Raw genomic sequence first — 26,886 nt, forward strand, 5'->3', positions numbered from 1 at the left:
ATGTAATTTCCCATGAACTTTTTGAAAACCCTTGTATTTGAGAATATCTAATTGCCTCCATAATAGAGAAGGAATAGTTTCAGATCCAGTTTCCTGCTGGGGGTAAAGATGACTTCCATACTTGGGTCCCTGCCATCCATGTGGGAGACCAGGATTGAGTTCTTGGCTCCTGTATTGATCTGGCCTGGCCCTGGCTGTTGCAAGCATGTGGGACATAAACCAGTAAATAGAGGTTCTCAGTCTGTCTCTGTCTCTCCACTCTTTTGAAAGATTTTTTTTTCTACAGCTCATGAAAACACTAACCTACACATCCAAGAAATCCTCACTTAGCCTCTTAAAACAGAACACCAAAGACAAAGTTTGAAAGATCTTTGTCCCATGTAGAAAACAAGTGTTGTTACACCTGGAAAACGCTGGAATGTTAAGTGAATAGAAGAGACAATTTAAAGTTACATCCTAAGGGAAAAAATCAGGAGAAATTCATACATCTCATACTGACAAAAACTAAACATTTGCAAGATTTCTCTAACTGAAATTTATTTGAAAGGCAGAGTTCAGAGAGGGGGAAGAGAGTGAAGGGTAGACCTTCCATTCTGGTTCACTCCCCAAATGGCTCCAATGGCCAGATAGAAGCCAGTAGCCTAGAACTGGTTCTGGGTCTCCCATGTGGGTGGCAGGGATCCAGGCACATCAGCAGGGTGTTGGATCAGAAGGGGAGCAGCTGGGACTCCAGACTCATAGGGGATGCCAGCATTGCAGGCAGTGGCTTAACAAAGTACATACTGTAGGCAAGCATAAAATGGCTCTTAGGTGGATTGATGGCCTCAGTTAGAAGGAATGAGAAGCATAAAATTAGTACTTGTTGGTGAGTAAAGTAACAGTAGGTAACATTTCAGAGTCTAAAGTCAATCAGCATGTATGTTAATAAGGAATAGCAAATGAAAGAAAGAATTATTTGTGAGTAGTATAGAGAATGAAATAAATTGTAAAATCCAGAAGAAGAAACAAACAAAAGAATTCACAGAATAAGTAGAAAATAAATAAAATGATGGCTATAAATCCAGATATATCAATAGCTACATTAAATATAGAAGTTGAGGGTGGACATCGTGGAGTAGCAGATTACAGTGTCTCCTGGGACATCTGCATTCTGTATCTGAGTACCAGTTCAGGCCAGCTCCTCTGCTTCCAATCTGGCTTCCTGCTGATGGCAGACTCTAAGAGGCAGTTGCAATGGCTCAAGTAGTTTGGTTTCTGTCACCCACGTGTGAGTTCTGAATTGAGTTCCTTGCTCCCAGCTTCAGTCTCAGCCAGGGCAGTTGAAGCATTCTCACCACCACCACCACCTACCCTCTCCCCCCCGAAATAATCTTTAAAAAAATTTTAGAAACCTGGTATTACTATTTGCATGAAGTACCTTCTTTCCATTCTTTTTTTTCTTTTTAAGATTGATTTATTTATTTGAAAGAGTTACATAGAGAAGGAGAGACAGAGAGAGAGGTCTTCATCTGCTGGTTCACTCCCCAATTAGCCGCAATGGCCGGAGCTGCGCAGGTCTGGAGCCAGGAGCTTTCTTCTGGGTCTCCCACGCCGATGCAGGAGCCCCAAAGACTTGGGCCACCTTCTGCTGCTTTCCCAGGCCATAGCAGAGAGTTGGATTGGAAGTGAATCAGCCAGGACCTATGTGGAATTCTAGCACTGCAGGCAGCGACTTTACCCACTACGCCACAGCACTAGCCCCCTTCTTTCCATTCTTTAACTTTCAACCTTTCAACCTTTATCTTGGGGAGTGGGAGGGGTGTAAATCAAATAGTTGGGTTTTTTAAAAATGTCACTCTCAAATTTGTTAGGGTTTAGTCCATTTTATGTATTTTTCTAGAATATTTACTTATTTGAAAAGCTGAGTGACAGAGACAGAGACAGAGTCAGGAGCTAGAAGAGCCAGGTATCTACCCAAGATGTCTAATGTGGGAGGCAGGGATCCTAAGTGGTACTTGAACCACTAGGCTAAATGCCTGCCTTCCACCCCAATAGTGTAGGTTTTTAAATTTTTTTAAAGGCAAAAAATTCTGTTAGAGGTAAATTGCATTGTTTCACACTGATTAAAAAAAGAACTTCAATTGGAAAATAAAACATTAATAAATGGCACATATCTAATAATATGACTCCAAAACATTTAAGACAATAATAAAAGGAGGAGATGACAGATCCGCAGTCACACTTGCCAGTTTTCAGGCATGATTCAGTAACTGACAGAACAAGCAAACAAAACATTTTGTTTCACATCTGCAGCATCTGTAGTCATGTTTCTGTTTTTTGTGTGTTCCTCCTTTATTTTTGTTTAGTCTCATGAGCACCAGATGGTCAGTATAAAGTGCTGATGTCTTTTTAGTATGTTGAGAATCATTGATAAACATATCAGAGGATCATCAGTCTTTTTTTTTTTTTTTTTTTTTTTTGACAGGCAGACTTAGAAAGGTCTTCCTTTTGTTGGTTTACCCCCTAAATGGCCGCCATGGCCGGCAAGCTGCGCTGATCTGAAGCCAGGAGCCAGGTGCTTCCTCCTGGTCTCCCATGCAGGTGCAGGGCCCAAGCACTTGGGCCATCCTCTGCTGCCTTCCCAGGCCACAGCAGGGAGCTGTACTGGAAGAGGTGCAACTGAGACAGAACCGGCACCCCAACTGGAATAGAACCCAGAGTGCCGGTGCCACAGGTGGAGGATTAGCCTAGTGAGCCGTGGCGCCGGCCCATCAGTCTTATTTTTAAAAATTTTTATTGATAAAATACAAAAAGATTTACCGTTTGGTATATTTATAGCATTTTGCATCTATCACAACATGTATTACAGTTCCAGAACATGTTCTTTTTTTTTTTAAAGGATCTATGTATTTATCTGTAAGGCAGAGAGAGAGAGATACTGATTGCTTCCATCTGCTGGTTCACTCCCCAAATGGCTAAAACAGCCAGGGGTGGGCCAGGCCAAAGCTAGGACCCAAGAGCTTCTTCCATGACTCCCATGTGGGTTCAAGGGCCCAAGAACTTGGGCCATCTTCTGCTTTCCCAGGTGCACTAGCAGGGAGCTGGATCAGAAGTGCAGCAGCCACGACTTGAACCAGCGCCCGTGGGATGCCAACACTGCAGGTGGAGCCTTAAACTGTGCCATAGCACGGTCTCCAGTTCCAGAACATGTTCATCACCTGCAATGGAAACCCTTCACCCACTGAGTAGTCAGTCCTCGTTTTGTCTACCCCAGCCCCTGGAAGTCACTAATCTACCATTTGTCTTAATGAATTTAACTGTCTGGGTGTGTCATATAAATGTACTCAAGCAATGTGTGTGACTTCAGTTAGTATAGTGCCCTCAAGGTTCATCCATGTAGCATATGTCAGTGCTTCATTCATTTTTATGGCTGACTAACATTCTGTTGTATGTATAAATATTTGGTTTATCCATTGTTGTTTTTACCTTTGGGATTTTGTGGATAGTGCTGCTGTGAACATTCCTATAGGTTTTGTTTGAGAATTTTTGTTTGTGGGAAAGGAGGGTTGTATATGCAAGATTAGAATTGCTGGGTTATGTGTTAATTCTGTGTTTAATATATTGAAACACTTGCCAAACTGTTGTCAATAGCAGTTATGTCATTTTATATTCCTGCAGTGATGTACAAGGATTCTACCTTCTTCACATTCTGTCTAATGCTGCTTAGGTTTGTCTGTCTTATTATAACCATTCAAGTGGATAAGAAGTTGTATTGTGATTTTGATTTTGATTTTCCTATGATAATGATGCTGAATATCTTTTATGTACTTTCATGTACATGGCCATTTGTATCTTCTTGGAAAAATGTTTTTGCCCATTTTAAAATTAGCTTGTCTTTTTGTTGAATTGTAAAAATTTTTATATTTTAGATATAAGACCTATATTTGGTGTATGTGTAGCAAATACAAGTATTTTCGCCTGTGGATTTTACAGTTTGTTGATAATTTCCTTTGATGTACAACAGTTTTTAATTTTGGTGAAGCCCAACTCATCTGTTTTTTCTTCAAGGGATCCTATCTAGAAAACCATTGCCAAATCCGGAGTCAGGATTTTTCAGTTGAGTTGTCTCAGCACCCTTGCCTAAAAATCAGTTGACCATTGCTGTACAAGTTTATTTGTGATAACAGGTTTCTTCCATTGATCTCTGTCTTTCCTTGAGCCAGTGCCATGTGGATTTGATTGCTCTGCATAGTAAGTTTTGGAATCAAAGTGTGGGACCTCCAACTTAATCTTTTAAAGACCTCAACTTTTGGTTTTACTGATCCTCTGACTCTTTACTTTGTTTCATTGATTTGCTTCAGTTTTTTCCATTATTTCCTCTTTTACTGTATTAGTTAATTTTATGGCTCCTTTTCTAACTTTACATTTAGTGCATTAATTTTTACCTTATTTTAAAAATATGCATTTTAAGGATGTTTCCTTCATTATACTTCATAACTTGTTAGGAAAATGGTGCAGTTTTATCAGTGGCACGATCTACACCCTGACACCATCCTAGGCTCTAGCCCTCGCCACCATTGCTGGAAGCCAGGTGGCCATGTGGCCCAACCGCTGTTGTCAAGCTCCACCCACATCCCATCGCTGCTCCTGCTTCCCTGCCCACCCTCCAGCAAAATTTCAGAAGGACCTGTTCCTGAACACATGGCTCGCTTGCTCTCTGTGCGCTCTGCTCGCTAGCTCCTCTCCTCTCTCTCTCTCTCTCTTATACCTTCCTTCCCTTTTTCCTTCTTTGCCCCTTTTCTCTAGCCTGCTGGGTTTTCCCCAATAAACCTTTTCCCTTACTATGGTGTTTGGTGTGTTCTGTGATGGCCTAACATAACTGGCTCCCACAAGTTTCAGTACTTTAACTCTTACTTTAATTCAAGCTGCCATTTATTATTATTATTTGAAAGAGTTACAGAGAGAGGTAGAGACAGAAAAGTCTTCCATTCTGCTGGTTCACTCTCCAGATGGCCTCAACGGCCCGTTCTGTGCCGATCTGAAACCAGGAGCCAGCAGTTTCTTCTGGGTCTCCCACGGGGGTGCAGGGGCCCAAGGGCTTTGGGCCATCTTCCACTGCTATCCCAGGCCATAGCAGAGAGCTGGATTGGAAGAGGGGCAGCCGGGACTAGAACTGGCACCGATATGGGATGCCGGTGCTTCAGGCCAGGGCTTTAACCCGCTGTTCCACAACACCAGCCCCCCGGCTGCCACTTTTATAATTTTTATAGTTTGCTGTTTCAATTCAGATAGTTTTGTCATTTTTAAAAAATATTCCACATGATTTTTGTAAAGTTTGATCATTCCAGTGTTTTTTAGTTCCTTGCAGATATCCATTTCTGTGTCCAGTTGCCTGGTAGTTACAGAGCTTGCCTGTCAGATACCAAGACATGTCATAAAATGGAAATAATTATAACACTATGGGTGGAAAGGACAAGAGTAGACAGAGCCATCCATCCCCTGCATGTATGAGCACTTGCTACTTGACCCAGCTGCTGCACACCACTTCACTTCATGGCGCTGGGATAATACAACACTTAAGCATATTTTTTTTTTTATTTTCAATTGACTTTATACACATATGACTAACTCTATGTTAAGTAAAAACACGTTTTTTTTTTTCAACACTAAGTTAGATACCTTCACGCTGTACAAAAATCAGTTCCAAATTGAATAAAGACCTTTGTGTAAAAGCAACAGTAAAGCTTTAAAGATACAAGAGCTTATCTGCCATGATTTGGTGAAGATTCTTAATACACAGAAAACACTTAGAATGATGAGAGCATGGTCAGATTAACTACACTGTTTCTGAAAATGCGTCAGAAAACTTCATAAGGATGTGAAAAGACAAGCAGTCACCAGAGCCGAAATCTGATGCAGGGAAAGAGGTTTATTCAAGAGGGTATCTTTAATCTCCAAGGTGCTTTTCCCACTTGGCCAGTTAGCAAGAGCACATTTGAAAGGAGGAGTCGGGGGGGGGGGGTGCTGTGGCTCACTTGGTTAATCCTCCGCCTGTGGCGCTGGCATCCCATATGGGTGCCGGGTTCTAGTCCCGGTTGTTGTTCTTCCAGTCCAGCTCTCTGCTGTGGACCGGGAGGGCAGTGGAGGATGCCCCAAGTGCTTGGGCCCCTGCACCCACATGGGAGATCAGGAAGAAGCACCTACCTCCTGGCTTTGGATTGGCGCAGCGCTGGCCATGGTGGCTGCTTGGGGAGTGAACAAATGGAGTGAGGACCTTTCTGTCTGTCTCTCTCACTGTCTATAACTTAAAAAAAAATTAATAAAGGAGGAATGGGGAGTTGGTTTAGGGGGGGATAGTGGGCTCAGTTGATTGTTAGGGAGCTGTGCTTCTTTAAGGCTTAACTGTTCAGTGGGTGGTCATAGTTCCAGTCAAGTGGTGGCTGCTTTGGCATTTGCTTGATAGTTCCAAATTCCTTCTTTGTCTGAGGTCTTGTGATCCTAGCCATTTCCTTGCAGTCAGTTCCTGGAATTCTTAAGCAAGCATTATTTGTTGAAATAAACATAGACTTGATTAGTTACAAGATCAGCAATTAGCTTTTCTTAAGCAAAATGTGAAAATGGACAAGAAAATGTGTTCACTCCAGCTATGGTTACAATATTTGCAACATAACTGAGAAAGCCCCTATGTAGGAACTTTGACTTCCAAAAAAAAGGAAAACTGAAAGATTTGTAAAACAGAAAAGATGTTCAGTTTAATTAGTATTTAGAGAAGTGCAAATTAAAATGAAATATTACTAGTTTGCGTTAAAAGTCTGTCAGTCCCAAGAGTTGATGCTGCTTTAACAAATGCATCTATTTTAGAAACTAATTTTGTATTACCTAGTAACACTGAATGTATACTTATCCTATGATCAATTCCTGGATACCCTAGAAAATAGAGTAAAGAACTTAGAAAAGCATAAGCAGATGTTTATGGGAAACATCTAGCTGAATATTCATTGTAGCATTTTCCATCATAGCCCCATAAGTGGAAACAACCTCTAGATATGCCTCATCACTAGGTTGTGTGAACTGTGATATAGTCAAATAGTGGGATAGCGGTCCACAGGAACAGTTCATGAATTAACAGCTCCACTTAGAAAATCAAGGGAGATAAGCAAACCACAGAAGAACATATGTGCTGAAAGCCAGAGTTAGAGGTCTTCCATCTGTTGGTTCCCTCTCCAAATGGTCGCAACCACCTGGGCTTGGCCAGGCTGAAGCCAGGAGCTAGGAGCTTCATCCGGGTCTCCCACATGTCTGTCTGGGGCCAAGCACTTGGTCTTCTCCTGCTGCTTTTCCCACACCATCATCAGAAAGCTGGATCGGAAGCGAAGCAGCCAGGAATCGAACTGCTGGCGTCTCAGGCGGTGGCTTTACCCGCTGTGCCAGAGCACTGGCCCCATTGCTGATTTCTTTGATTTGAAGTACAATGAGAAGCAAAACTGAAAAATAAGACTGGGATAAATGCCTAGATTGTAAGCTACAAAGACAAGCATGGGAATGGTTCTCACAAACTTGAGAATAAGTGGCTTCCTCTGTGGGTGAGGCAGGAACCAAAGTGTATGTACTTAATACACTTTTTCCGTGATGATTGTCACAGGGTGAATTCTTTTTTCCTTTCCCTTTAATTTATTTTCATTTGCTTGAAAGAGCTATAGGGAAAGAGAGAGACGGAGAGAAAAGGAGATCTGTGCACTGGTTCACTCACCCAGTGACTGCAATAGCTGGGGCTGGGCCAAGGCCAGAACCAGGAACTCCATGTAGGTCTCTCACGTGGGTGGCAGAGGCCCAAGTACTTGAGCCATCCTCTTGTGCCTTCCTAGGCACATTAGGAAGCTGGACTGGGACCAGAGCAGCTGCACTCTGATACGGGGTGCCAGGAATGCCAGCGTTGCCATCAGTAACTTAACCTGCTGTGCCACATCATCAGCTTATTTCCAGTTATCTGTAACCCTTGGGGGTTGGGGATTGTTTTGATTTTTAACCAAGAAAAAAAAAAAAAAGTAACCCAAATGGCATCTAAAGGAAAAATCTAGATTGGTCAGTATTATGGAAATGGTGTCAGGACAGCTGCTTTTATCAGTAAATCTGTCTAGGAACCTCCTCACTTTTTAGAGCTGCATTTCTGTAACTGTTCACACCACCACCTGATCACGTCACCAAGATCTCAAAATGAACAGTTCTGAAGCAGGGTTTTCATCCCTCTGCTTTTCTTTTGTTGCCTGACAGTCTCTGTTCTTGGTTGGTTTCCCTTAGTTGGTTTGTGACACCCACTGCATTTACTTTATGATGTTTTCATTTTCCTGATGTTTCCAGCTCTCTTCCCTTCTCTCTTCCCTCAGTCTCGTGTTGCTCCAAAGGACCTTGTGTCTTTTTGTACAAAAACAGAAGCCACTGAACATAGACTCCTCCAATTTACATTTCCCTCCCAGGCTGAAGAATTTCCCTGTTCCTTTATAGAACAGTGCTTATTTAAAAACAGGAGATGTATTTTGAATATCATCACTCTTATATCTTCCAATTTTCAAGCCAGTATAGCTTTTACCCCACCACAGTTGCTCTTTCTTGGAGTGTTACACTTCTCTAAGTTTTATTTCTTGCCCTCATGGCATTTCTTTCTGCTTCCCTCTCTCTCTCCCTGGTTCTCCTCTTAAAAACAAGACAAAGCAAAAACACACAGAAAAGCTTACATGTAGCTCTTAGCTAAGATACTCTCCTTAACCTGCCAGCATCTTTCCTCCTAGCACTTTATATGTAAAATGAAATATATATGACATGATATGTTTCCTGTTTGAGTTAATGATATCACTCTCTTTCTTGGCACACATACTAGAATTTCTTGAATTTTAGCGTCTTCCTCATTGCCTGTATATCCAGTTGGTTAGCAGATCCTGTTGATTTTTTCTAATACTTCTCAAGTCTCTCCTTGATGACTAGGTTCCTTTGCATTGCTTAAGGTCCTCAGATGAGGGCAAAGTGTTTGGCGAGAGGTAAAGATACAGGTTAAAAGGGGACACCTGCATCCCTTATCAGAGTACCTGGGTTTAGGTCCTGGCTTCGCTGTGATTCCAGCTTCTTGCTAATGCAATTGGATCCCTGCCACTCCAATGTGGGAGACTTGGGTTGAGTTCTGTCCTGCTGATTTCAGCCTGGCCCCAGCCCTGGTTGTTGCAGGCATTTGGGAGTGAACCAGCAGATAGAAGATGATCTCTTTTTCTCTGCCTTTCAAGTTAAATAACAATGTGTAAAAAATAAAAATTGGAAGTCCTCAGATGGTTCTTGATGATGTGTGTTACAATAAATAAATCCATCCTACCTTGCTGTTGGATCATTCATGAAAACCATGCCCAGCAGAATGGGCTCCGGCTCTTCTTGGCAGTTGATGTTTTGCCTCTGGTCCTCTCCGCTCACTTTCATTCCCTTCACTCACATTCCCTATCCCCTCTGTGTCCTGGCCCTCTCTTACCAGTGAATCCCACAAAGAAAGATACATAAGTAAGGTATCTTTTATAGTCTGAATTCCTAGCCAGAAATACTTCTGTCTCCTTGCATTTGTATCTTTTTGGACCCTGAGTGTACCTTATTTTACCTTAGTTTTCTTTGTTCCTTGGGATTAGGGATTCGTCTTTATGTCCTCTTTTAGAACACTCAACACAGTCTTTTTATGTGAATTCATGGGGAAAACTACCAAACCCACACTTTGTTTTTATTGGCCTCTCTAGTTTTATTGAGAGGAGTGTGCCTAAAACCATTAAGAGTAATCTTACTACTGATTCATTTTAGGGCCATAGGTTTTTGGATTAGAGAAAAATGTCTATGACATAGTAGCTTACGTGTTATATGTATGGTTTCTGAACATTGTAAATGTGTCGTTTTCTGACTTTTATAAGTAATGCAGTGGTTGGTACTCAGAAGAGTTTTGGTCCTCTTTAGAGGGTTTTATTTAAGAGTTCAAGTGGGCTTCATTCTGTCAGTCCTCCAGTCTCCACAGATTGCCTTCAGCCTTATAGAGGAGAACTGGGGTGGTCCCAGCCCTGACTGGATGACTTTCCAGTCCCCAAGAAGAGAAGCAGCCTCCTTTTCAATAGTTACTCTGTTTCCATTCTGTTTTTCTTCTTACCAGAGGCTGCCCTCTTGTTTTGTTTAACTGACTGCACCCCCTACTTCAGATCTCTGTAGCTAGTAGAAAATCTTAGGCAATTTCTGTAATGTCTTTTACAAACCTCCATATTATCTGATGGCTATATGATTTTAAGAAAAATACCTTGGGGCCAACGTTGTGGCATAATGGGTTAAGCTGCCACCTGCGACACTGGCATCCCATATCAGCACTGGTTCCAGCCTTGGCTGCTCCACTTCTGGTCCAGCTCCCTACTAATGCACCTGGGACAGCAGCAGAGGATGGTCCAAGTAGTTGGGTCCCTGTACCCACATGGGAGACCAGAGGAAGCTCCTGACTTCAGCTTGGCCATTGAGGCCAGTGGGAGAGTGAATCAGTGGATGGAAGATCTCTGTCTTTCCCTCTAAGTCTGCCTCTCAAATAAACACATATTAAATCTTTTTTATAAGCAATTTTTGGAGGAGGTATTTTTTTTTTAAGATTTATTTATTTATTTGAAAGTCTGAGTTACACAGAGAGAGGAGGAGAGGCCAGGGGGAGGGGAGAGTAGTGTCTTCCATCTGCTGGTTCACTCCTCAACTGGCCACAATGGCCGGAGCTGAGCCCATCGCGAGCCAGGAGCTTCCTCCGGATCTCCCACATGGGTGCAGGGGCCCAAGGACTTGGGCCATCTTGTACTTCCTTCCCAGGCCACAGCAGAGAGCTGGATCGGAAGTAGAGCAGTCCGGACTAGAACTGCCGCCCATATGGGATGCCGCCGCTGCAGGCGGTAGCCTTACCTGCTATACCACAGCACCAGCCCTACAAATAAATCTTAAAAAAAAAAAAAAAAAAAAAAAAGCTTTGATCTTTCGTTTTCATCTTTAGCTTTCCATAAAGTCCTAATTCTACTCAGATATGTCACTTTATCCTTGATCTTTCCCCAATGCCTACTGCTAAGTTCTCTACCATCTTTTATGGATTGTAATTCACTACTCCCAAGAACATATTTCGTTTTACTGTTTACACAGGAGAATGAATCAGAGTGCTGGAACATTTCTCTTACAGTATTACGCTTTGTCCCCTCATCCACTAGATGGCTCCAGGATACCACTTAGGCAGCTCAGATTGACAGTTTGCCTGCTTTGCCTGTGATTTCGGCTTTGCAAGTACTGCTTACTTTTCAGTTGTCTGGATTGACCTTCTCTGAACCTGTTCTTCTATTGTTTTACACTTCTGTGATGGTAGACTTCTTCATATTTCTGATTATTTACACACCACCTAAAAGGAACAGAAGTGCTTTTCCTAATCACAAGTAAAGACAGCACAGTATTTCACAGTTTTGTGTCCACCCCCCCCCCCCCCCCAATTTTCAAGAGCTCTTTGGGATGGAATTGAAAAGTGACTTGAGTTCAGTGGTTGATCCTACAAACATAGGTTTGCTCATACTAGACATACAGTTAATAACTCATCCTTTTCTTCAGGCTCATAGTCATCTTGAGACATTTTCCAGGGTATGGTGATAGCTTTGGTATGTTTGAGGCTCCAAGAGCTGTTGGCATCAGTTCAGTACTAATGTGAGTATTGAGTATTGATGTGCCTGACACCGTGCTAGGCTAGGCAGCATACCTGGGTGAATAAACGTGACATGTTTCTCAGGAAGGAAGCTGCTCTATTTTTCTTTCCTTGAGTTTGAATCCAAATAATGAGTAGAATGAAATGGTTGATAAAGATTAGTTTTGTAATAAATCTGGAGTTTCATTTCTTTTTGACATTATCCCTGTTGATATTGTCTGTAAATAAAAACTTTTAAAAACTATTCTTCAGAAATACATTTATGGCTGTTTGAGTTGTTAAATACAAAGGAAAGGGAACTAGAATTAGTTGAATGCTTATTACATGCCAGTTTTAAGAAAACATTTACTTCAAAGGCAAAATGACGGTGAGAGATCTTCTGTTCATTGGTTCCATCCCCAGATGGCTGTAAACAGGGAGGGAAAAGGTGGGAGAGAATGGCTGGGTCAGGCCTAGGTGAGGAGCCTGGAACTCCATCTGGCTTCCCACATGGGTGTCAGGGGCCCAAGCACTTGGGCCATCCTCCACTGCTTTTCCAGGCACATTAGCAGGGAGCCGGATTAGAAGCAGAGTAGCCAGGACTCAAACAGGCGCCCATGTGGGATGTTGGTGCTTCATGTACCAGCTTAACTCACCATGCCAAAGTGCCGGCCCCATTTTGGCATTATTGATTCAATAAATTGAAGTCACAGTATGTAGTAGTTTCATAGCAGCATGTTAGACATGACAACTTGTAGAATGTCCTTGGTGAATAAAGTACTATCCACAAGAAATTGAAGACAAATGAAAAAAGAAATTTTGTAAAGATTTATTTATTTGAAAGGCAGAGTAACAGAGAGAGAGAGAGCGTGATAGCCTCCATCTACTGGTTCACTTCCCAAATGACCACAATGGCCAGAGCTGGGCCGACCCAAACCCAGGGGCCATGAGCTTCCTCTGGGTCTCCCACATGGGTGCAGGGGCCCAAGAACTTGGGCCATCCTCTGCTGCTTTCCTAGGTGCATTAGCAGGGAGCTGGATGGGAAGTGGAGCAGCCAGGACTGGAACTTCTGCCCATATGGGATGCCAGCATTGCAGGCAGCAGCTTAACCCACTGCACCATAGTGCCAGCCACAAAAAAAATTAAAATTTTTTACAATTCAATTTACCTAGCTTTTTTCTTCTTTAAATGTCTTATGCAGTTATGCAGTAAGAAGAGAATCACAGGTTTATTAGATATTTAGTCTGTAACTTTTTCTAATTGGAAATAAGGCAGGTTTTTAGAAAATGCATTGTGTGTGTGTGTGTGTGTGTGTGTGTGTATAAATAACTTAATTGCCTGTGTCTTTTAGATACCAGTAGTTTGCTGTTTTGGCTTTTACTGTGATCTGTAAGGAAAAAGAACCTTTGTTGTGATGCAGTACATAGTTGTGAATGTGTATTAAGTAAACATAAGTTTCACAAATGTTTATCATTGCCACGTGAACTGCATTCTGATACTCTCTATTGTCTTTTATTAAAAAAAAATTCTGATCCACCAAATTGATTTCATGATCTGTCAGTGGGTTGGTACTCATAGGCCGTAGTAGTTTGGAAAACACTTGTATATAGGATTGAAAAGTAAAAATTTTACCTTATGTTATCAAGTTGACTATTTTGAAGGAGTTCGTGTATTGAAACGCTCTAATGTAGTTTAGTAGCTGGCTAAAAAGAAAAAAAAAAGAAAACAAGAACTAAAAAAAAGAAATGCAAACCAAAAAAACCATTGCTTTCTTGAATCCTCCCTGCTAGGAGGGTAACCAAATGTTATTTAGCTTTTGTTTTCCAGACTTGAAAATTTAATTGATTAGAAGGTATTGAACCAAGAATGTAGGCTACAAACTTTGACAAATGAAAATTTAATATTGAGATATTGTAGCTCAATTACTTCATTTATGTTAAGTTGCTTTATACATTTTATTTTTGCATAACCAAGAAACTTGACAGTTCTTGATTGATACAAAAGTAATACCCCATAAAAATATTACATATCATGAGAAATGAAAAAAATTTAAAATAATCAATGAAAGATACCATTACCAGGCCTCACATAATGGCTTGTATTTGAACACTTGGAAATACTAGAAAAGGGCATTTCACATAAGAGAAACAGATATATGAAAGCAGAAAAGTTTGCTATGTTGAAGAAATAAAAGCCCAGTTGGATGCACTTTTTCCAGAGACAGTTTTGGAGTAGAGAACTAACATCTCTTGCAGTTACAGATGATAGTAGTATGTATTTGAATGGGATGAAAATAGGTGAATAAGAAATCATTAAAATAGAGAAGAAATGAGCTTGAAGTATGACAGTATCTATGGAAATAGAAAAGGTGATTAGCCAAGACTTTAGAGTAAAATTGACATTTGGCCCCTGATCAGCATTAATTTATTCAAAAGTATACAGCTTTTTGCCATGCAGTTTTCAGAACACAACTATGGATGAAACATGTTCTTTGCCCTCACAGAACTTTCAATTCAGTGGGGAACTCATACACTTCAATTCAGGGCAGTGCATGTGCTGCCCTGGAGGACAGCCAAGCGTGCTGTAGGAGTCGGCACTGAAACAGAACTTGAGGCCTCACAGATGAGTACTTGACCAAGCACAGTGAATTGCAGACAAAACAAGAGAAATGCCTGTGTTGGCTTAGAGGTGAGACTCTGGTACTTCTCAAGCAGTGCTTGTGGCGAGAAACTGGGATTAGAGAGGGAAGGATCTAGTAAGAGATCAGGGCCAAATGACCCAGAGCTCTGGGATCCTAATGAAGGAGAGCAGAAGGGAACTGGGTTTTGCTTCTAAGCAAGGGACTAATTTGCATGTTAGAATGAGTCTTTCAGTTAAGATGTCTGTGACAAACTTAGCAAAAGACAGTGCTCCAGAGAAGTTAAGCATGTGCAGGGGAGGAAGTGCAAGCTGGAGCACACAAGGGTTGGGCGTCAGTAGTGGTTGTCAGCTAATATCAAGTGTGACCACGTCCTCTCACACTGCCTGGTGTCTTGTCTCCACTTTTCTCTTTCTCACATCTGCTTCATTGTTCTATGTATGTTGGTTTCTTTGTTTCTCTGATTACAAAGCTAATACTCTGAGTTTCTTTCCCAGAGTTTAATTGGTTCCTTAAGTCTCATGTCTAATTAGCTGTGGCTAGAAGAGCAGGGTCGTGTAACACAAAGGTTACTGCTTCAGAGCTCACTCTTCTCACAGTTAAGGTGGTTCTGTGAGTCCTGGGCTGGATAGATTCTCAGAAGGAAGCAACTCTGCAGAGTGAAAAATTGGGGGCCAGGGAATTAGAGGTAGGGAGCCCCTTTAGATACAAAATCCAGGCAGTAGATAATGTTGGCCTGTGTTAGGGTGCTAAGAAGAAAACAGATTTGTGGTAGCTTCAGGGTTACACCTCCAGAGTTTCGTGGTGTGTTGGATGTGGGAGGATGAGAGTCAAAAGCATCTCTGTTTCTGACTTGAATACTGCATGAATGATGATAGTAATCCCTGAGCTGGAAAGAACACAGGGAAGCAAATTTGGTGGGTTTTGAGAGGGCTGGAGGGTTCTTTTCTGCACATGCACAGTTTTAGGTAGCGTTGTGACATCTAAGTGGAGATAACTAGTAGATATTCAAATTTATTCATTTACAGCAGAGGAAAAACTCCACAGTTTAGGAATTCTTTATAGGTTATAACTGAAACTATGAGAGGGTATCAGATTGCCCTGGGAACATGTAACAAGAGAAGAGGCCAAGATAGCCTTGAAGAGAATCTCATAGGAGAGCTAGTTTAGGGGGTTAGGGGACCTTACAAGGGAGACGTGGAAGGAATGGCAAAGGTCAAGAAAAATTAGAAATGTTTCAGGAAGGAGAATGTGGTCAGCATGATCAGGTGCTGCTGGGCAGAAAGAAAAAGTAAAATTCTATTGAGTTTCAGAACAGTGAGCTTGTGGATAACCTTGTTGAGTGAATTTAATGGGACTGGTGAAAATAGAAACAGAATTGAGGACTCTGGGAGGTGAAGAGATCCAAATATTAGCAATACTTAAGCAATTTGGCCATGAGGAGGAGACAGAGGAACCTGCAACTAGAAGTGGTTGTGCAGTGAAGTAAGCTTAGTAAGTGTGGGTATGTATTTTTTAAAACTGTGGGGTCTTGACTGTATTTGAGTGCTAGGAGAAAGTATAATAATCAGTTGAGCAAGATCAGGAGAGTTTCATAGCATTGAAATGGCGAAGAATAAAACAGAAGTATATATGGGGTGGCCGGTTTAATGACTCAAAGGTGAGATATTTCCTGACTTATTTTCTCTAAGAATTGGTTGAAGTTATCTATACAGGATGGAGAATGTCCAGGCCATACAAAGCCCAACAAAACCATTTGGTCTGGCCCTTCCAAGGTAGCCTCAGGCAGGGCTCGAAATTCAATAAATCTACAGTAGGCTGATCTTTAAGTTGATAATGTTGTAGGGCCCATGAATGATGCTACAGATATACATATGGCCCTTGGTGGGAAATGGTTCCCTGCCCCTGCTCTACAGATAAGGTGGGGTTGAAGATTTAAAGAGGAGAGGAACAATTTGAAATAGATATTGTTGAAATTAGAGAAAATAGATGATGAGGAAGTGTGGTGGAATGAAAAGGCCATGCCAAGATGGCCTCTGACAATAGAAACTGCCTGACAACAGGCTGTGATTGGATGGTTTTGGAAACCACATGACAGTGGAGCCTGACTGGCAACAGGCTGTGATTGGATGGCTTCGGAAACTGCCTGGCAACAGGATGTGATTCGTTAGGGCATAGACTGCCGCTTTACCCGATTGGCTGCCTTGGCTATATAAGCAGCTGTAGCAACTGAAATAAGTGAGTCTGCAGGCTGCTTGCCTCAGACCTGCTTTCACCTGACTCCTGAGCTCTGTGTGGTGACTCCATGCCTCTTGTTCCCACCACGCTCCTCCTCTCACAACGCATCAGCCTCAACATCTCGGGTGCCAACCTGACAGAGAGAGAGCATGTCAGACTCGGCGAGGTCCCCCTTTGCTTTCGGCAAGTAGGCCCCTTGGTGTTTTGTGTGCTGTTTGGTTCTGTGAGGGTGAGTGCAGAACCCCCTCCTACACCCCTTTTCTAGTCTTTGTCCTCAGTCTATGCGACCCCAGGTTAGGCACACACTGCCCAGAAGTGTAACGCCGCTTCTCAGCTCCTCCTTTTACTTTCGGTTTGCCCGACGAAGTCACACAGGGACTGATCATCCCAGAATTCGGAACCAAGTCATCTTCCCTCACTTAAGAGCTGTGACACGCTGGACACCGTGTGTGCATACGGCCTTGACCTAATGAATCAAGGAAATCCCCCACTAAGCAGAGGACATACGTACGATCTGATATACCACTGTCTGTTCATTTAACGTAGGGAACCCCCTCCATAATGCCATTAGCTGCTGATGCGCTAGGAATTTGCTTTGTTATGGCAGCAGTGCTGTACATGTCTTTCTTTTGGCTAGAGTTGGCATGGCGCGCCGCTCTTAAATATTCAAACATGGGAAAGATACGCCCCTCTCAGAAGCCCACACAGATTACCAAACATAATGAATCTGTGAGTGATAAGAGCCTGTCACTCCAGGTCTCTGCCTCATAGGCAGTAGTTGATGACTTAGGGAGAGAGAGCTCTTGACAGTGAAAATGACATGACAGCAGACAATGCAGCAATGCCTAATCAGCCACCCCCTAAATACCTGTGGGATGAACTTAGACGACCTCAAGATGATAACCCATGCAAGGTCATCCCATCCGCACCCAGTGAGGATCCCCACGTTTGTGGCAGTCTCCAGGCACCCCAGGCTCTCAGGACAGCCGCTAGACCCCATCCCACCCGCATGTTTGCTGTTAATGTCAAAGTGGACGCAGAATTCAGGCCCTGGATTCCAATGCCTGTTAAAAGGTTTCTGCTAACCCAGGGCCAAGGATATGCTTGTGTCTTTCCAGAGAATGCGGGACAGCCCATTTGGGTACCAGCCAGAAACATCAAGCCTGCAACTGACAGTCAACCAGAACCAGCGGAACAAGACTGAGAGTCCACCTTGTTAGCAGACACATCTACCCTATCATCCTGCCCTGAGAAACTGCCCATAGCCACATCCATTACTGTTTTATACCCACTAGCTCTGGTCAGTCACTCAAATGACCCACAGCCTGCGTGTGGTCATGCTATTCCTGATTACCACTGTTCCTCATTCCTACCCCCATCTGAGCAAGCACTCCTGTGGTCTCCCGTTTTGAGCGCTGGTCAATGACCGGTAAGATCCCCTGGGGGACAACCTAAGACAGGCACAGCCGCGTACGGAGACCACATGGAAACGGGGTCAACAATGGTATGACCAAGAATCATGCCGGGGGGCGGAGCCAAGATGGTGGAATAGGGAGGGCGCGCACCGATAGTCCGGGAAAATTTAGTTTAATAAAAGGGGAGTTACGGTAGCCGCAGAAAATAGAACCAAACAAAAATTGCAGGGGAAACCCTTCTGAATGGAGCAGGCGTGAATCGGACGACCTACTGGGAGAACAAGGTCGCCCACCGCACGGAAGCAAAGTCGCGGGACCCAGCCGCAGAAGCCCCAGGGTCTGCGCGACAGTGCTCCAAGGAGAGTGCACGCCACACAGAAAACAGCGGGGAGACTTGAGACGCTCAGGGCTCCGAGTCCACACATCGGCGCTGGAAGGGGAGGTGAGCTCAATAACCCGAGACATTGGTGGGGAAACGGGGGTCAGAATCTAGAGGGGGGCCGGAAAGTGCAGCAAACTCACTACCGGAAAGAAGGAAAAAAAAAAAGCTTCCGGGTTTCTCTTCCCCCTAACCTTGCAAAGGTTACAAGCCTGCAAGACTTGAAGAATTCCCAAGAGACAAAGAGCAGGCCTCCTCTTTGGATTTACATATCAGTGGGGGAGAGTTAAGGAACTGAGTCACTACAATTCAGTAGCCTAGGCAACCCAGTGGGAGTCCAGAGGAGCCAAAGACTGGAAGCTAAATACCATCAATTCTGCACAGCCCTGCCCTGCAGTGTTACTTACCCCCTGAATAAATAAAATAAATAAATAAATAAAAAGAGAGAGATTTACCACGCATAACCTGAGGGTGTCACCTTTGCACACCCTTAACCTGGAAGAACCAGGCAGAGCTCTCAGGCCCCACCCATCTCAAGCCTCCAAGGCTCCTCCAACAGCAGGCAGTCCACTTAACACGGACACAGTATAAAAAAAAAAAAAAAAAGAAAAAAAAAAGCGCACAGTGACGCAAGAAGAATTAACTATGCCGAGTAACAAACACAGAAATAGAGGGAGCAAGATCAACGATGACACTATGATGCCTCCAAATAAGCAAAACACCCCAAGCCAAGAGTATGAAGATGATGAGATAGAAGAAATGCAAGATACGGATTTCAAAAAATTTATGATAAGAACATTTAGAAGTTTTCAAAAGCAAATCCTTGAACTACAGAAATCCTTAATGGACAAGATTGAAAATCTTTCTCGTGAAAATGAAATTTTAAGGAAGAGTCAAAATGAAACTCAGAAACTAGTAGAACAGGAAAGTGTAATAGTCAAGAGAAATCAAAATGAAATGAAGAGCTCAATAGATCAAATGACAAACACATTAGAAAGCCTTAAAAACAGAATGGGTGAAGCAGAAGAGAGAATATCGGACTTAGAAGATAGAGCACAGGAAAACATACAGTCAAACCAAAGAAAAGAAGAGGAAATTAGAAACCTGAAAAATATTGTTGGGAATCTACAGGATACTATTAAAAAAACCAACATTCGAGTTCTAGGAGTTCCTGAAGGCATGGAGAGAGAGAAAGGATTGGAAGGCCTTTTTAGTGAGATACTAGCAGAGAACTTTCCAGGTTTGGAGAAGGACAGAGATATCCTAGTACAGGAAGCTCATAGAACCCCCAATAAACATGACCAAAAGAGATCCTCACCACGACACGTGGTAATTAAACTTACCACAGTGAAACATAAAGAAAAGATCCTAAAATGTGCAAGAGAGAAACGTCAGATTACTCTCAGAGGATCTCCAATCAGACTCACAGCTGACTTCTCATCAGAAACCCTACAAGCTAGGAGGGAATGGTGAGACATAGCACAGGTGCTAAGAGAGAAAAATTGCCAGCCCAGAATATTATATCCTGCCAAGCTCTCATTTGTGAATGAAGGTGAAATAAAGACCTTTCATAGCAAACAGAAATTGAAAGACTTTGTGGCCACTCGTCCGGCCCTGCAAAAGATACTTAAAGATGTGCTACACTCAGAAACACAGAAACACGGCCATCAATATGAAAGAAGGGAAAGGAAGAACACCTACCAGTAAAAGAGCATGGGAAGCTCAAAGCATATACTAGAAAATATTTCTGGGAAAATGGCAGGGCAAAGTCACTACGTATCAATAGTCACATTGAACATTAATGGTCTGAATTCTTCAGTTAAAAGACACCGTTTAGCTGACTGGCTCACAGAACACAACCCAACTATTTGTTGCCTACAAGAAACACATCTCTCTAACAAAGAGGCATGCAGACTGAAAGTGAAAGGTTGGAAAAAGATATTCCATGCCAACAGAAACCAAAAAAAAGCAGGTGTAGCCATATTAATATCAGACAAAATAAACTTTAATACAAAAACTGTCAAGAGAGACAAAGAGGGACACTATATAATGATTAAGGGTTCAATTCAACAGGAAGATGTAACTATTATAAATGTATATGCACCTAATTACAGGGCACCGGTCTATTTAAAAGATATGTTAAGGGACTTAAAGGGAGATTTAGATTCCAATACAATAGTACTGGGGGACTTCAATACTCCACTCTCAGAAATAGACAGATCATCCGGACAGAAGATCAACAAGGAAACAGCAGATTTAATTGACACTATTGCCCAAATGGATCTAACAGATACCTACAGAACTTTCAACCCTACATCTACAGACTTCACATTCTTCTCAGCAGCGCATGGAACCTTCTCTAGGATTGATCACATACTAGGACATAAAGCAAATCTCAGCAAATTTAAAAGAATTACAATCATACCATGCAGCTTCTCAGACCACAGCGGGATGAAGCTGGAAATTAGCAACTCAGGAAACCCCAGAAAGTATGCAAACACATGGAGACTGAACAACATGCTCCTGAATGAACACTGGGTCATTCAAGAAATCAAAAGAGAAATCAAAAACTTTCTGGAAGTAAATGAAGACAACAACACAACATATCAAAACTTATGGGATACAGCAAAAGCAGTATTGAGAGGCAAATTTATAGCAATAGGTGCCTATATCAAGAAATTGGAAAGGTACCAAATAAATGAGCTTTCAGCGCACCTCAAGGACCTAGAAAAACTGCAGCAAACCAAACCCAAATCTAGTAGGAGAAGAGAAATAATTAAAACCAGAGAAGAAATTAACAGGATTGAATCCAAAAAAACATTACAAAAAATCAGCCAAGCGAGAAGCTGGTTTTTTGAAAAAATAAACAAAATTGACACCCCATTGGCCCAACTAACTTAAAAAAGAAGAGAAAAGACCCAAATCAATAAAATCAGAGATGAAAAAGGAAACGTAACAACAGACACCACAGAAATAAAAAGAATCATCAGAAATTACTACAAGGACCTGTATGCCAGCAAACAGGAAAACCTATCAGAAATGGATAGATTCCTGGACACATGCAATCTACCAAAATTGAACCATGAAGACATCGAAAACCTAAATAGACCCATAACTGAAACAGAAATTGAAACAGTAATAAAGGCCCTCCCAACAAAGAAAAGCCCAGGACCAGATGGATTCACTGCTGAATTCTACCAGACATTTAAAGAAGAACTAATCCCATTTCTTCTCAAACTATTCAGAACAATCGAAGAAGAGGGAATCCTCCCAAATTCTTTCTATGAAGCCAGCATCACCTTATTCCCTAAGCCAGAGAAAGATGCAGCACTGAAAGAAAATTACAGACCAATATCCCTGATGAACATAGATGCAAAAATCCTCAATAAAATTCTGGCCAACAGAATACAACAACACATCAGGAAAATCATCCACCCAGACCAAGTGGGATTCATCCCTGGTATGCAGGGATGGTTCAACATTCGCAAATCAATCAATGTGATTCACCACATTAACAGACTGCAGAAGAAAAACCATATGATTATCTCAATTGATGCAGAGAAAGCATTTGATAAAATTCAACACCCTTTCATGATGAAAACTCTAAGCAAATTGGGTATAGAAGGAACATTCCTCAATATAATCAAAGCAATTTATAAAAAACCCACAGCCAGCATCCTATTGAATGGGGAAAAGTTGGAAGCATTTCCACTGAAATCTGGCACCAGGCAGGGATGCCCACTCTCACCACTGCTATTTAACATAGTTCTGGAAGTTTTAGCCAGAGCCATCAGACAAGAAAAAGAAATCAAAGGAATACAAATCAAGAAGGAAGAAGTCAAACTATCCCTCTTTGCAGACGATATGATTCTGTACTTAGAGGATCCAAAGAACTCTACTAAGAGACTATTGGAACTCATAGAGGAGTTTGGCAAAGTGGCAGGATATAAAATCAATGCACAAAAATCAACAGCCTTTGTATACACAAGCAATGCCATGACTGAGAAAGAACTGCTAAGATCAATCCCATTCACAATAGCTACAAAAACAATCAAATACCTTGGAATAAACTTAACCAAGGACGTTAAAGATCTCTACGATGAAAATTACAAAACCTTAAAGAAAGAAATAGAAGAGGATACCAAAAAATGGAAAAATCTTCCATGCTCATGGATTGGAAGAATCAACATCATCAAAATGTCCATTCTCCCAAAAGCAATTTATAGATTCAATGCAATCCCAATCAAGATACCAAAGACATTCTTCACAGATCTAGAAAAAATGATGCTGAAATTCATATGGAGGCACAAGAGACCTCGAATAGCTAAAGCAATCTTGTACAACAAAAACAAAGCCGGAGGCATCACAATACCAGACTTCAGGACATACTACAGGGCAGTTGTAATCAAAACAGCATGGTACTGGTACAGAAACAGATGGATAGACCAATGGAACAGAATTGAAACACCAGAAATCAACCCAAACATCTACAGCCAACTTATATTTGATCAAGGATCTAAAACTAATTCCTGGAGCAAGGACAGTCTATTCAATAAATGGTGCTGGGAAAACTGGATTTCCACGTGCAGAAGCATGAAGCAAGACCCCTACCTTACACCTTACACAAAAATCCACTCAACGTGGATTAAAGACCTAAATCTACGTCCTGACACCATTAAGTTATTAGAGAACATTGGAGAAACCCTTCAAGATATTGGCACAGGCAAAGAATTTCTGGAAAAGACCCAGGAGGCACAGACAGTCAAAGCCAAAATCAACTATTGGGATTGCATCAAATTGAGAAGTTTCTTTACTGCAAAAGAAACAGTCAGGAGAGTGAAGAGACAACCGACAGAATGGGGAAAAATATTTGCAAACTATGCAACAGATAAAGGGTTAATAACCAGAATCTACAAAGAGATCAAGAAACTCCACAAAAACAACAACCCACTTAAGAGATGGGCCAAGGACTTCAATAGACATTTTTCAAAAGAGGAAATCCAAATGGCCAACAGGCACATGAAAAAATGTTCAAGGTCACTAGCAATCAGGGAAATGCAAATCAAAACCACAATGAGGTTTCACCTCACCCCGGTTAGAATGGCTCACATACAGAAATCTACCAACAACAGATGCTGGCGAGGATGTGGGGAAAAAGGGACACTAACCCACTGTTGGTGGGAATGCAAACTGGTTAAGCCACTATGGAAATCAGTCTGGAGATTCCTCAGAAACCTGAATATAACCCTACCGTTCGACCCAGCCATCCCACTCCTTGGAATTTACCCAAAGGAGTTTAAATTGATAAAGAAAAAAGCGGTCTGCACCCTAATGTTTATTGCAGCTCAATTCACAATAGCCAAGACCTGGAACCAACCTAAATGCCCATCAATGGTAGACTGGATAAAGAAATTATGGGATATGTATTCTTTAGAATACTATACCGCAGTAAGAAACAACGAAATCCAGTCATTTGCAACAAAATGGAGGAATCTGGAACACATCATGCTGAGTGAAGTAAGCCAGTCCCAAAGGGACAAATACTATATGTTCTCCCTGATCGGTGACAACTGACTGAACACCAAAAAGGAAACCTCCTGAAGTGAAATGGACACTATGAGAAATGGTGACTTGATCAGCATAGCCCTGACTGCTAATGGACAACTTAATACATTATCCCTCATAGTATTTTTTTTTTTGTCTGTTCTACTTAATATGACTGGTTTAATTCTGTAATTATCACACAGTTATTCTTAAGTGTTGAAAATTAACTGAAATGTGATCCCTGTTAAACATAAAAGTGGGAATAAGAGAGGGAAGAGATGTATAATTTGGGGCATGCTCGGGCTGACTTGCCCCAATTGGTAGAGTTGGAAACATACTAGGGGATTCCAATTCAATCCCATCAAGGTGGCATGTGCCAATGCCATCTCACTATTCCAAGTGATCAATTTCAGTTCACAATTGATCATAATGAAAGGACTAAGAGTCAAAGGGAGCACATAAACAAGTCTAGTATCTGCTAACACTAACCGATAGAATAAATAAAGGGGAGAGTGATCCAACATGGGAAGTGAGATACTCAGCAGACTCATAGAATGGCAGATGTCCTAAATAGCACTCTGGCCTCAGAATCAGCCCTAAAGGCACTCGGATCTGGCTGAAAAGCCCATGAGAGTATTTCAGGCATGGAAAGCCAAGACACTCTGGCAAAAAGATCTCTGTGAGTGAGATCCCAGTGGAAAGAACAGGTCTTCAAAGAGGGAGGTGCCTTTCTCTGAAGGGAGGAGAGAACCTCCACTATGACTATGACCTTGTCTAAACAAGATAAGAGTCGGAGAACTCAAGGGGCTTCCATAGCCTTGGAAACTCATGACTGGTGCATAGGGAGATTACTGATGCCATAAACAGGAGTGTCAATTTGTAAAGTCAACAACAGGAGTCACTGTGCACTTACTCCTCATGTAGGATCTCTGTCCTTAATGTGCTGTACACTGAGGCTTAATGCTATAACGAGTACTCAAACAGTATATTTCACTTTGTGTTTCTATGGGGGTGCAAACTGTTGAAATCTTTACTTAATGTACACTAAACTGATCTTCTGTTAAAAAAAAAAAAAAAAAAAGAAAAGAAACTATCAATTCCCAACTTGACTCTCACTGGGATTAAACATGACAATAGGTCTGATCTGATTTCATCATCATTTAAAAAAAAATCATCTATTATTTTTCACTTTATGTTTCTGTGTGGGAACAAACTGTTGAAATCCTTACTTAAGGTATACTAAGCTGATCTTCTGTATACTAAGATAATCGAAAATGAATCTTGATGTGAATGGAAGAGGAGAGGGAGTGGGAAAGGGGAGGGTGGTGGGTGGGAGGGACGGTATGGGGGGGAAAGCCATTGTAACCCATGAGACGTACTTTGGAAATTTATATTCATTAAATAAAAGATAAAAAAAAAAAAAAAAAAGGATCATGCCTCCCGTTGCTCAAAAATAAATGGAAAGGGGGAAATGTGGAATGAGAAGGCCATGCCAAGATGGCTGCTGGCAAAGAAACTGCCTGGCAGCAGGCTGTGATTGGATGATTTCAGAAACCACATGACAGCGGAGCCTGCCTGGCAACAGGCTGTGATTGGTTAGGGCATAGACCACCCCTTGACTGGATTGGCTGCCTTGGCTATATAAGCTGCTGTAGCAACTGAAATAAATGAGTCTGCAGGTTGCTCGCTTCTGGCCTGCTTTCACCCAACTCCTGGGATCTGTGTGGTGACTCCGTGCCTCTTGCCCCCACCATGCTCCTCCTCTCAGAACAAATCCACAGCAACAAGGAAGTGTAGGATTTTGGGGGAGGGGCTTGGCTTGGCTTGGCTTGGCTCCAAGACCTTGAGCTTAAAAAGCAGCCTCAGGATGCGCCATTCTGTTTGTTTTGTTTGCAGTCTACTTTTAACCTCAAAAGGAAGATCAACTAGTTTGGGCCATACTGTTCTGTTTCAGGTTGGCACCATCAGGCAAGAGTGGGGCAGGGATGTTGGCATGATGACGGTCTAACTAATGAACATGGAATATAAGCTGAAGAAGTAAGGCAAGACAAGATTCAGGGGAGGGTGAGTGTTAAGAGTCCTGCAGTCCTTATGTGCAGAGAACGGGTGAGACTAACTCAGTATGAGAGACTGATCCTAAAACATGTGTGACACTAAAGGAGAATGATGAATAAGTAACTTCTGGAGATTTCCAGCCTGCGTTACTGGAAGAATGATGTTGCCGATAAAGGAAGTAGAAATAGAAGAACAAGTTAGTTTGGAGGGAAGAAAAGTTGGATTTTTACTGTTTTGAGTTTGTGTACCTGTGGAACATTTGTAGTGAAATGACCAAAGATGTGAAAATATGGGAGAGGAGTTAAAGCTGGAAACAGAATTGGGAGCTTGTCATCAAAGCCATAATTTTACCAAACAATATAAAGTGATAAGATTGTCGTAGATACATACAAGGAGTGGAAAGCAGATTGGTAAACAGAGAAGAGGTGTTGACAAGGTTTGAACAATTTGTGAATTTGAAAGAATTGAAAGAATTTGAAGAATTGGCCAAGCAGGATCCTGAATTGGGGGACTTGTGAGTGACTCTAGAGGGCTCAGGAGATAGTGGAGGATGAAGGCGATTGTAAGGGTTGAAGAGTGGCTGGTTATTTGGCAGTATGTTTGTTCAAAGAAATAACATGTGTGACGTGTGTTTTATTAATCCCAATATATTAACTTTAAAAATAACTTTTTTGGGGCCAGCGCCGCGGCTCACTAGGCTAATCTTCCACCTTGCGGCGCTGGCACACCGGGTTCTAGTCCCGGTTGGGGCACCGGATTCTGTCCCGGTTGCCCCTCTTCCAGGCCAGCTCTCTGCTGTGGCCCGGGAGGGCAGTGGAGGATGGCCCAAGTCCTTGGGCCCTGCACCCCATGGGAGACCAGGAGAAGCACCTGGCTCCTCCCATGGGATCAGCGCGGTGCGCCGGCCGCGGCGGCCATTGGAGGGTGAACCAACGGCAAAGG

General features: G+C 42.2%; 1 protein-coding gene across 5 annotated transcripts in view; it reads left to right on the forward strand.

Annotated features, from left to right (window-relative positions):
- MAPK8 (mitogen-activated protein kinase 8) overlaps nt 1-26,886 on the forward strand; it is a 134,847-nt gene that overhangs the window by 36,336 nt on the left and 71,625 nt on the right. The gene's annotated exons all lie outside the window — the stretch shown is intronic.

This window comes from Oryctolagus cuniculus, chromosome 15, assembly GCF_051225735.1.
Source record: "Oryctolagus cuniculus isolate XC-2025 breed Fujian yellow rabbit chromosome 15, ASM5122573v1, whole genome shotgun sequence".
Classification (NCBI taxonomy): domain Eukaryota; kingdom Metazoa; phylum Chordata; class Mammalia; order Lagomorpha; family Leporidae; genus Oryctolagus; species Oryctolagus cuniculus.